The following is a 10,601-nucleotide window of genomic DNA, read 5'->3' as shown; positions in this document are numbered from 1 at the left end:
GACCTAAACCTACATAGACACATTCAAACACCTAACTATCACTTTCATTTTTTTATCTAAACCTACTTCCTAGCCTAATAGATGCATAATAAATGGTAAATGACTAAGAAAGTTTGAGGTACATACTAGTTCGCCCATGTCTGTAGGTCGCTTGAACCATCGGACTCGATCAAATCGATGTAATTTGACTGCCATGATCTCTTGACCGCTGACTGCTCTGCTAAGCTCTCTAAGTGCTCTACTCTTTGATCTCTCAAGTGTTGTGGATGCAAATGAGTATTTTTCTCCCCCTTGGCCTCTATATATAAGCTATGGAACCCTAATTAGCCGTGCTTGCCTCCCATCATCATTTTCCTGCCCATTGACCCTTTTGAGTCTAGTTTTCACCCGCTTCACCCCGTCGCCTTATCCTCATTCTTTGTATCCTTTTTCTTTCTTTTCAAGAAATTATCTGCAATTTTTTGAAATTTATCATCCAATCTCTTGAGGGGGCATATTGCTCTCATATATGGGCCAAGCTTTGTATCTGTTTATCTTATCTTCTTTGAGCTAATGCGATAGGCTGCATTGTCTCAAAGAGGGGCAAAATGTAGACACTTAAAATTGTCCTAGCCTAATTAAATATATATTTTATTTATTTATTATTTTATCATAAGCCTTTTATTAATTAAATATATTTTTATTTGTTTAATTAATCCATTTATCCTTTTCTAGCCTTTCCCTATTTAAATAAATATTTTTATTTATTTAAATTATCCTTTCCCTAAATTAAATAAATATTTTATTTATTTAATTGGTCCCCCTTCTTCTATTAATTAAATAGATCTTTATTTATTTAGTTAATTCATTAGCATTTTCCTTTCATGACACTTGTCATTTATCTCTTGATTTTATCCTAATTACCCCGTTCATATTTTATTATTTCCTTTACCTACCTTGTAATCATAGCCGACCATTTATCCTTTCACCTCTTGATCTTATCCCTCCATTTTTTAAGGTGTTTTCTATATAAGAGGATCCTTTCATCCTTTCACAACCCTAATACTTTTATGCAATCAAGCAATCAAGCAATCAAGTGACTTCACAACCACAATTCGTTCTTTGTTGACCTCTTGTGCACAATACAAAATCTGAAAGCAACTATATCAAAAAGATCGATGGAGATAGGAAACAATGGAGATAAAACCCTACTAAGCATGTGAATGGTATAATATTTCTATTTTGTTGATGTTTTGCATGTTTTAGGTTCTTCATTGGTGTATGGTGGATTCTTAATTGTTGAACTAGGGTTTTCTATGGTGGGGTCTTTTAAGGTTTTACAATAGTTTTAATCATTCTATTTTTATTGTATACAAATATTATCATTCATTGTTAGTTTAATTATGACATTGGTGTTGATTACTTTTCCTCACTAATAGATACTAGATGTCGTATTTGGGACCAAGCCATAGTTGCACAATTTATAGGAGTCCTAGATCCCGAAAGAGGTGATGGATATTTGTTGTTTGGTCAAATTTTATAAATTCTCATGATCATAAATACATTTACTTTAATTTTTGTTTACTATTAAAAGTTAAAGGTATTGATTTGTAGCTCGAGTCTATCTATGCTACTGTTGGAGGCAGCTGAATTTAACATTTATTGAATACAAATTTTCCACTTTCAAATTTTCTTTTAAGACTTTTCTACCTAGAGGTAAATGCTAAGTTACTAGATTATGTTGGGCACATTGATTCCAAAGGTTTCCATATTAACTTTGTTGTCATAGAAAAAAATATTCAAGATAATAGAGGTCTTTCAAGATTTGCATACTCTGACTCATAATGTATTATCCTTAACTACTCAAGTTCAAAGAATTAAAATTTTTGTTGTAGACCTGGTTATAGATCTTGGTGTTCTCATTCTTGAGAAACTTGTAAATAGTGATTCTTATTAAATTTATTTTTTGTAGAAGTTACTCCATAACCAAAATTTCAACTAATATTCCAAGCACCATAAACAAGCCAAACATTGATTATAATTTTGAAGAAGCCTCTACTTCCTATCTAGAAGTCCCTCTCAAAAGACAACTATCTTTTGTTAAATCCATAAATCCTTATCCCTCTAGCTCTTCCATGGAAAAACTCTCTAACTTAAGTAGTAACCTAGATGTTATGGATGCCTTGGTAAGGTACGTTAGCCTTAAGCTTTCTCTGACTCTTAAAGAGAAAGAATAACCTAAGCAAGATAAAAAAACGAAAAGGAATTAGATAAGTAAGATGCTAGAAAAGGCGGAAATGATTAGAGAATCTCTTTCAAGAACACAAGGAGAGAAAAAGAAAAAAATCTAGATAAATATTGAGGGGGAAAAAGAAGAGCTTACTAGTTATGAACCAGGGTTATGGCCAACCCTCGATTCTTTTACAATTCTTAATGAAGACTCCAAAATTTGGGGAAGATACAAGTATAGATTACACACAAAAATTGGTCAGAAATAGAAAAATTATGAGGATCAATGAAATTGGCTTGCTCAATGGAATATTTTAGCTCGGGAAAATATTGATGATTTAGCTATTGATGTTTCTAGAAGTTTGCATTTTTAAAAAATTAACAATGTTAAGATAGATGTTGTACATAAGCATGTTATTAACAATCATATAAAAATTTCTTCATTAACTCATGTTGTTAGAGTTACACAGAGTGCTATCAGTATTGCACAAAATAGCTAATAGAGAACTAACGCTTGTATATAGGCAAATCATAATAACTATATTCTCAATCATTGCAAAGAATGGAAAAAAAAAAAATGAAAAAATAAAGCATTAATTGACATAGTTTCTAGAAAACTTGACAAGATAAATTCTTATGCCAAAGAGATTAGGATAACCTAAGCTAAACATGATAGTTATAAGGAAGAGGATAATAAAAGGGCTAAAAGTCTAGCACAACTTCTTAGAAAAATTATCATATAAATAATAGAAAGGAATTTTTGATAACGATGAGGCTAAGATAGCTTCTAGTTCCTACAAAACCAACACAAAAGAACACACTAGTGTTGTAGTTGAAAATGATTTGCTACAATAAATTAAAATTACTAAGGAGATCAACGAACATGTGTTTGCTGAATAAGATAAAGATTCTGAAACGGAAATTTCTAAAGAAGAAAAATCGAGTCCAAAACCAAAAGTAGATCCAATCATAGAAATCCCATTAGAAGAAGAAGAAGAGAAACAATTTGCTATAATTGATGATGGTTTTGATGAAAGTGTGAGAGAAAATAGTCTGCTCAACCCTCTAACCCACAATATTCATTCAAAACAACAATGACTCAATGCTACAAATGTTTATATTCTAAATAGGGATGAGTTAATTGATGTAATTAAAGTATGGTGTGCTTCATTAGAAAATTTCTTTGATACCACAACCTCCTGGACATAATCATAAAATGTGGCATATGTGATTGGATTATTCTCAAGAAAATTAAAAGATTGGTGGGAAAGTTTACTAGACCAAGGCAATCCTACTAAAATGGAAGAAGAAACCGAGGATGCTACTAATAAATATTGGATCTTGGAAAAGAAGATATAATGACCACTAGTTTTGCATCTTTGAAATTAATGTTTGATGAATTTTGTCTAGCTACTAAAAATAAAGTTAGGAAACTCGTTATAATTTTGTACAGTTTGAAGTTAATAAATATTAGATTCTCACATAGATATAATTTTGTTTTTGAAAAACATTTGTTCCAAGTATGGTTGTAGAATAATGAATCAACTAAAGGACATTATTTAAATTTTTTGTCTTATCAATTGGAAAGTTGGGCAAAAGAAAGGTTTTCAAGTCTACAATTGCAAATTTATCAAACTCAAATATTTTGTAGCAACAAAGTTATAAAAGAATTGCTTTCTCAAAGCAATCAACCAACATGAGAATGAGTTCAATTCTACTTCCAATCTTAGAGAATTTTGCAGTAATCCTCTTAACAAGGATATCAAGGAATTTTCTTTGGTTAAAGAATTAAAAAAAAAATGTTCCTAAAAAGAATCCAAAATAAAATCATATTTTTCTCTATATTCTCATTTCATAAGCAAAATGAAGTCTTTTCCTTGCCGTTAGAGAAATTTTAGGAAGTATAAAGTCTATCCCATTAAAAGAAAATATTATAAACCTCCACCATATATGTTAAAGAAGAAATCTGCATCTAGAAAGACTTCTAGGAAAATTAGATGTTTTATTTGTAATGGAACTCATTATGCTACCAAATGTAAAAGGAAAATAAGTGTAGTAGAAAAAGTATATGCAATGTTTCAACAAAAAAATGAAGCTTGGGAAGTGATTTTCGGATTTCAAGGATTTATTGAAGAAAAATATTATTATGAACTTCTTCCAACAAGATTATAAGTATAGAATATGGTAAGAAAAACCATCAATATGCTTATTATTATGAAACCTTACCATCAAGTGAAATCCAAAGAAGAAGAAGAAAACAATATTATTATGAAAAAAGTTCCTCTCAGGATGAAAACCAAGACTATGTGCTAAATTTGGTAAGGGAAGAACTGTTCAAGAGACTAAAAAGAAGTAATGATGCAAAAAAGAGTAGAGATTCCTGTTGGGATATTATTAGTGTTGGGATATTATCTAGAGAAAGAAGGATACAATTAAAGAAGTTGAAAGACCGCACAAAGAAATAGAACAAATTTATGAAGAACTGACAACATATGGCAAGAAAAAGGTTGGTTATAAAATTCCCCCATGGCTGCAGAAGCACCAAAGTCAAATATCATCTAGTTATTTTGAAGATATGATTATGATAGAGATAAAATCCCAGATTTAGATTTATATTTTGAACAAAGACAAAAAAAACTATAAAAAATTTTAAAAAATGATAAAATTGCTCTTTTCAAGAAATTGAATATAATTAGAAACAATGTTGAAGAATTGATTAGATTGGTCAAAGAGTAGAAAAAACAAATAAAAACTCTGAATCAATCAATGGGAGAAATCAAAGATGTTTTATTTCAAGCCACCAAGGATGATAAAAGTCATACAGAACCTAAATAGAAAGAAAAAGAAAATTCACCTGTTATCACGATGTTGGCTAATTGTAGTGCAATTATTAGAGTTTCTTTATGTTTTGTTGGTTATAAACTAATTGAATTTAATGCATTTATTATTGATGATCAAGGCAAGATATGTTGCCATGACTAAGGTAATTCTAAAAACATTTTGGAAGCCAAAGCCAGAAATTTCAAATGGACACTCTCTATCATTGCAGAAAAGGTAAAATGTCCATATTAAAATACAAGGTAGAAAATTTAGTATATATTTTGAATAATTTAATGATATGGATAGTGACATTCTGCTAGGATATTTATTTAGGTCAAATATGAAATAAAGATGAAGAGATTAAGATTCCAATCTTAAAAGTAGTTACATATAGATTGGATGGATTGGATGGATTAGAAAATAATTTTATAATTGAATAGACAAAGAGGTTTTAGAAGAAAGAAACACATGAAAGGAATTAGTAGAAATCAAAGAAAGATTTGAAAAAAAGATTGTTTTAGTTTGAATCCTCTAGAATTTTGTTTAGCAAAACAAAAAGATTGTGAATTCAAAATAAGATTGGAATGTATGTCTAATATTCCCAACGAAATTGCATATTTACTTAGTCCCAAAGAAGTTAAAGAAATGGATGAGCATTTGAATGAATTAGAAGGTAATTTTATAACGAAAAGTAAAAGTCCATTTGCATGTTTTGCATTTCTGGTAAATAAGAGGGAAAAAAGAGAAAGAGGTGAAAAAGGATTTTGTATAAATTAAAAACTTCTTAATGGTATTATTTTCCATTCAATTATCCCATATCATTTAGTTCAGATATGATCAAGAGAGCAACAAATAAATGGTTTTTTTAAAATTTGCCTGTAAATCAGGATTCTAGTAGATAAAGGTAAAAGAGGAAGATAAGTATAAAACAACATTCTGAGTACAAAAGGCTTATTTGAATGAAATGTTATGCAATTCGGTCTACAAACTGCACTTGCAAATTTTTAGAGAAGAATGATCAAGCTCTCAAATATTTGAGAGATTTTTGTGCTATTTATATTGATAATATAATCATTTTCTTCTAAAATGTCATTGATCATATTGAATATCTAAAAAAAAAAAATTCAGCAATAAAGAAAAATGGGATTTGTCTATCAACTAAGAAAATGATGATATGACAATTTTTTTTTTTTTTAGATTGGATTACACTTGGACAAAGGTAAAATAAAATTACAACCTAATGTTGGAAAAACAATCTAGTAATTTTTTTCAAATATACTAACAAATGTATTTAAGATATTTGTTTTAGTTTATAAAGAAATATTCTTGAAATTAAAATTTAGATACCAAAAAATAAAATAAAATAAAATATCCTTGAAATTAGATAACACATTTAAGGTAACTATCTTTATGACCACTTTTGATCACCAAGATTTCTAAAAGACAATAAAAAACATACAATAATCCTTACAAAAAATTATAATTAAAATGGTCAAAGTTTTTGTTTAAGTATTATAATATACTATAAAGTGTGTCAAATATTAATGTATAATATTGATAATTATAATAGAAGCCTTCATTCATAAGGTTGGGGCTTGGACTCCTTGAATAAACAAAAAGAGATAAAATTGACACTTCCTAAAGAAGGACGGGTTAAATTTTTTTTTTTATAGTATGGCAAAAGACAACTAAAGTGCTTTAGGAGTTATACAGTCCATATTGAGCATGGGAAGACAACGATATCTAGTTCAAAAAACTAGAATACAGAACAAATAGTAAAATTAAAGCCTAAGTTCTTTTCCTCAATTTAGAATTAAGCAAGTCAATTTATTTAAAATGTATCCATATCAAAGGTGATTCACATGTACCATTATCAATGCAGTGAGGAATAAATGCACCCCAAATTGGAAGCTTAGTAACATGTTTAAAAATTCATCATTAATCTTGGATGATTTTGAAGATTACTCAATTAAACACACATCTAATGAAGAAAAGTGTGAGGTAAAACTTCTATCAAATCAGACAATTTAATTCAAATGGGATTATATTATTAAGACACATGCAAAAAATTGGAAGGGATTGAAGGAGATATTAAATCTCACATAATCTCCAAAACTAGGAAAGGTTCCAATATCACAATGAAAAGAACCTCAATATGATACCTTGCATGATTATTATTTCTCTATTGATAGGTCACACAAGCTCAATAGTCATAAATATATGGGAAGATAATTATGACTGTTTGGAGCAATAAACAATGAACACAAAATTCAAAACTTCTACAAATGAATCAAGCACAATGCAATAGCCTGTTGATATTCAGTAAGGATATTGAGAAGGTTGTTGAAGATTATTGATATAACTGAAGAAGGATGATAACTATCTTTATAACATTATTTTGTCATTGATGTCAAGGGATTGATTATCTGATTCAGTATGATGTTGCCATATCTTGAGAAGATTGATTAAAAGAGAATTAAGATGTCGGTAAAAGACACAGAATGAATGTGATGAATAAGAGGAGAAATAAGTTATTCAATGGGCAACTATTACTGAGTTAGACAATGATGAGATTATGATGTTTAGATTGTTTTGATATTCTACATATGTTGATTTATTGTAAGGTTTATACTATACTATGTCACCGAGCAAAGAACCTAGTCGATAAATCCTAAGGAACCTAGTCGGTAAACCCTAAGGTTATCGATATCGGTTAATGAAGGCAAAATGTCTATCGAGTAAAGTTTAGTATTTACCGGGTTGCAACCGAGTTATGACAGTGCGCATGGGATGGATAAAAGCATTATTTAATGAAGGACAATGATTAGCTGGAGATGTATAAATGATTGGTATGCTGTGCATGAAGTTTGTTAAGGATCTATGGCAAAGGAAAATTGGTAGGAAGATCTACAACGCAGATTGAACCGCAATAACCTTGTGCAAGTACCAAGAAAGGACTGCAAGTCCCGAGGCAAAGTAAAATGTTTTCAGATCGAAAGGATACATTAAACCTGGTCAATTTTGAAGATCTGATGACTAAGATTGATCATGGGAAATGTGATCAAGGAGATTGAGCGGTTAGCAATTGTTTATAAATAAGGAATTGTTAATAAACAATGTATGCGGGCAAGTGTATGCACAAGGATGCTACATAGTGATTATCGAGCACAAAAGCTTGAAGACCTGTTTGAATAACAGAGTAGAAAGCCCAGCAGAGGGACAAGATAAGTCTTATGACTAGATTGTTTTGAGCAAATAAGAATCTGCTTTAGCATTTTAGATGTGAAGTTGTAGATAGATTTGTATTACTGTTATTTTGTAAGTAACATAAAATCTCTTAACCGAGTGGACTTAACAGTCTTATATGTAAACCCTCTAGCAAGGTAACATTCTAAATGAGTGTTTGAAATCCTTTGACAAGGTCACTTCTAACAAAGTGAAGATCCTAACAGATCTGAAGGAAATCCCTTAACCGGGTCACATCTAGCAATGTGTTTGTAATCTTTAACAGGATTTGCTTTTAACCGAGCATACTCTAGAAGAGTATATTTCTTAGTGGGTCCGAAATCCCACAGTGGTTTTTTCCCTATTTGGGTTTCCACGTTAAATCTGGTGTTATGAGTGTTATGATGATTATATGCTTATGAGTTTTCATGTTTGGTAGTTTTAGTTATAATGCTGAAGTACAAGTTGCCGGGGTTGAATCTATTATTTTTATGGAAATTTAAGTTTGTATGATTCACCCCCCCTCTCATCTTGTTAGCTATTGGCATCTGTACTTATATTAAGTATCAGAACTATCAATTAGTATCAGAGCTTTGGACTCCGGAAGAAAAAGTTTAAAGGTACTTGAGGCAAAGATCCGAAGATGTATAAAAGGGATGCACCGAAGCTGAACAAGTCAAGTTTCTCCACATGGCAGAAAAGGATGAAGCTACATTTATCAGGAATTGGAGAATATGCAACATATTATCTGGAGAATGATTACATTACACTGAGCACCAACCCTATGACCTTGGAAGAGATAAAGGCAAAGTAAGAACATATTCAAGCTATGATTGAAATAACATCAGCATTGACCGACTCAGAGTTTAATGATCTAGAAGGCTGTAATGATACAAAAGCAATGTGGACTAAGCTCATATCTGTGTATGGAGGTGATGAACATGTTCAAAGAGCAAAAGTAGATAGTCTAAGAGGACAACTTGAATCCATGAGGATGAATGAAGGTGAGAACATAACCCAATACAGTACAAGACTAAAGGAGATTGTCAATCAAATTAAAGGAGCAGGTGGAACTATTGAAGAAAAGGATATAACAAGTAAGTTGTTGAAAACCCTTCTACCAGCCTATGTTATTCGAGTCTTTGCAATCAATGAATTGAGGTCTGTACCTAACATGCCAGTTTCTTTAGATGCTACTATTGGTAAGCTACATGCATTTGAGTTAAGTAATTTTGATAACAGTTGGTCTTTGGTAGATAAAGTTGAATTTGCATTCAGTTCTTTTCATATTAGTGAATCTGATGATTACAATGATAGAATGAGTAAGTACTCTGAAGGAGATCACAGTGGAGCAAGTGAAAGATTTCATAAGAACATGGAAGAAGTGCACAAACTGTATGAGGAAATCAAGAAGCAAGAAGAGTTTGAAGCATTATTAGCCAGAAGGTTACCGAGAGGAAAAGGTAAGTATAAAGGGAAGCTACCTTTAAAATGTTTCAATTGTGATAAGATAGGACATATGGCTTCTAACTACCCTGACAAAGAATCTAGTGAAAAGAGAGAATACCGAGATAATAGGCAGAAAGACAACCAATACAGAGGACACCGAGACTTCAGAAGGAGAGATAGAAAAACATGTCTAATAGCTGATGAGGAATCCAACGATGACAAATATGATGAAACTAATACTGAGGAAGTTGTTTATGTGGCTATTAAAGATGGATATGATGAAGAAAGGTATGAAGAAAAAGCCCTAATATCTCACATAAATGATAATGATTCTTGGATCATAGATAGTGGATGCTCACATCATATGATAGGTGATAAACACAAGTTTGTTAAATTAGAAGACTATGATGGAGGCTATGTAAGATTTGGTAATGATGCACCATGTTCGGTGAAAGGTAAAGGATCTATAACACTTCTTGACAATGCTAAATGTGATGATATATACTAGGTTGAAGGATTGAAATACAATTTGTTGAGTGTAGCACAACTAAACAATATAGGATACCGAATAGAATTTCTGAAAGGAATTGTCAAAGTTCATGACAAGCATGGAAAGTTAGCTGCTACCGGGACACAAACAAAAGGTAATACATTTCATCTTGACTCAACTAGGAACAAGTGTCTTTATGCAAAGATAGATGATACCTAGTTATGGCATAAAAGGTTTTGTCATGTAAATTTTGATAATCTGATCAAAATAAGTAAGAAGCACTGAGTAAGAGGTCTACTGAGTCTTGAGAAACTAGAGAATGCTATGTGCTGAGGATGCCAGATGGGTAAGATGACAAGATCAACCTTTACAAGCAAGTCCTACACTTCTAAAGGAATTTTAGATCTAG

Source organism: Cryptomeria japonica, chromosome 9 (genome assembly GCF_030272615.1).
Source record: "Cryptomeria japonica chromosome 9, Sugi_1.0, whole genome shotgun sequence".
NCBI classification, from domain to species: domain Eukaryota; kingdom Viridiplantae; phylum Streptophyta; class Pinopsida; order Cupressales; family Cupressaceae; genus Cryptomeria; species Cryptomeria japonica.
Note: the sequence above shows the minus strand (reverse complement) of the source record.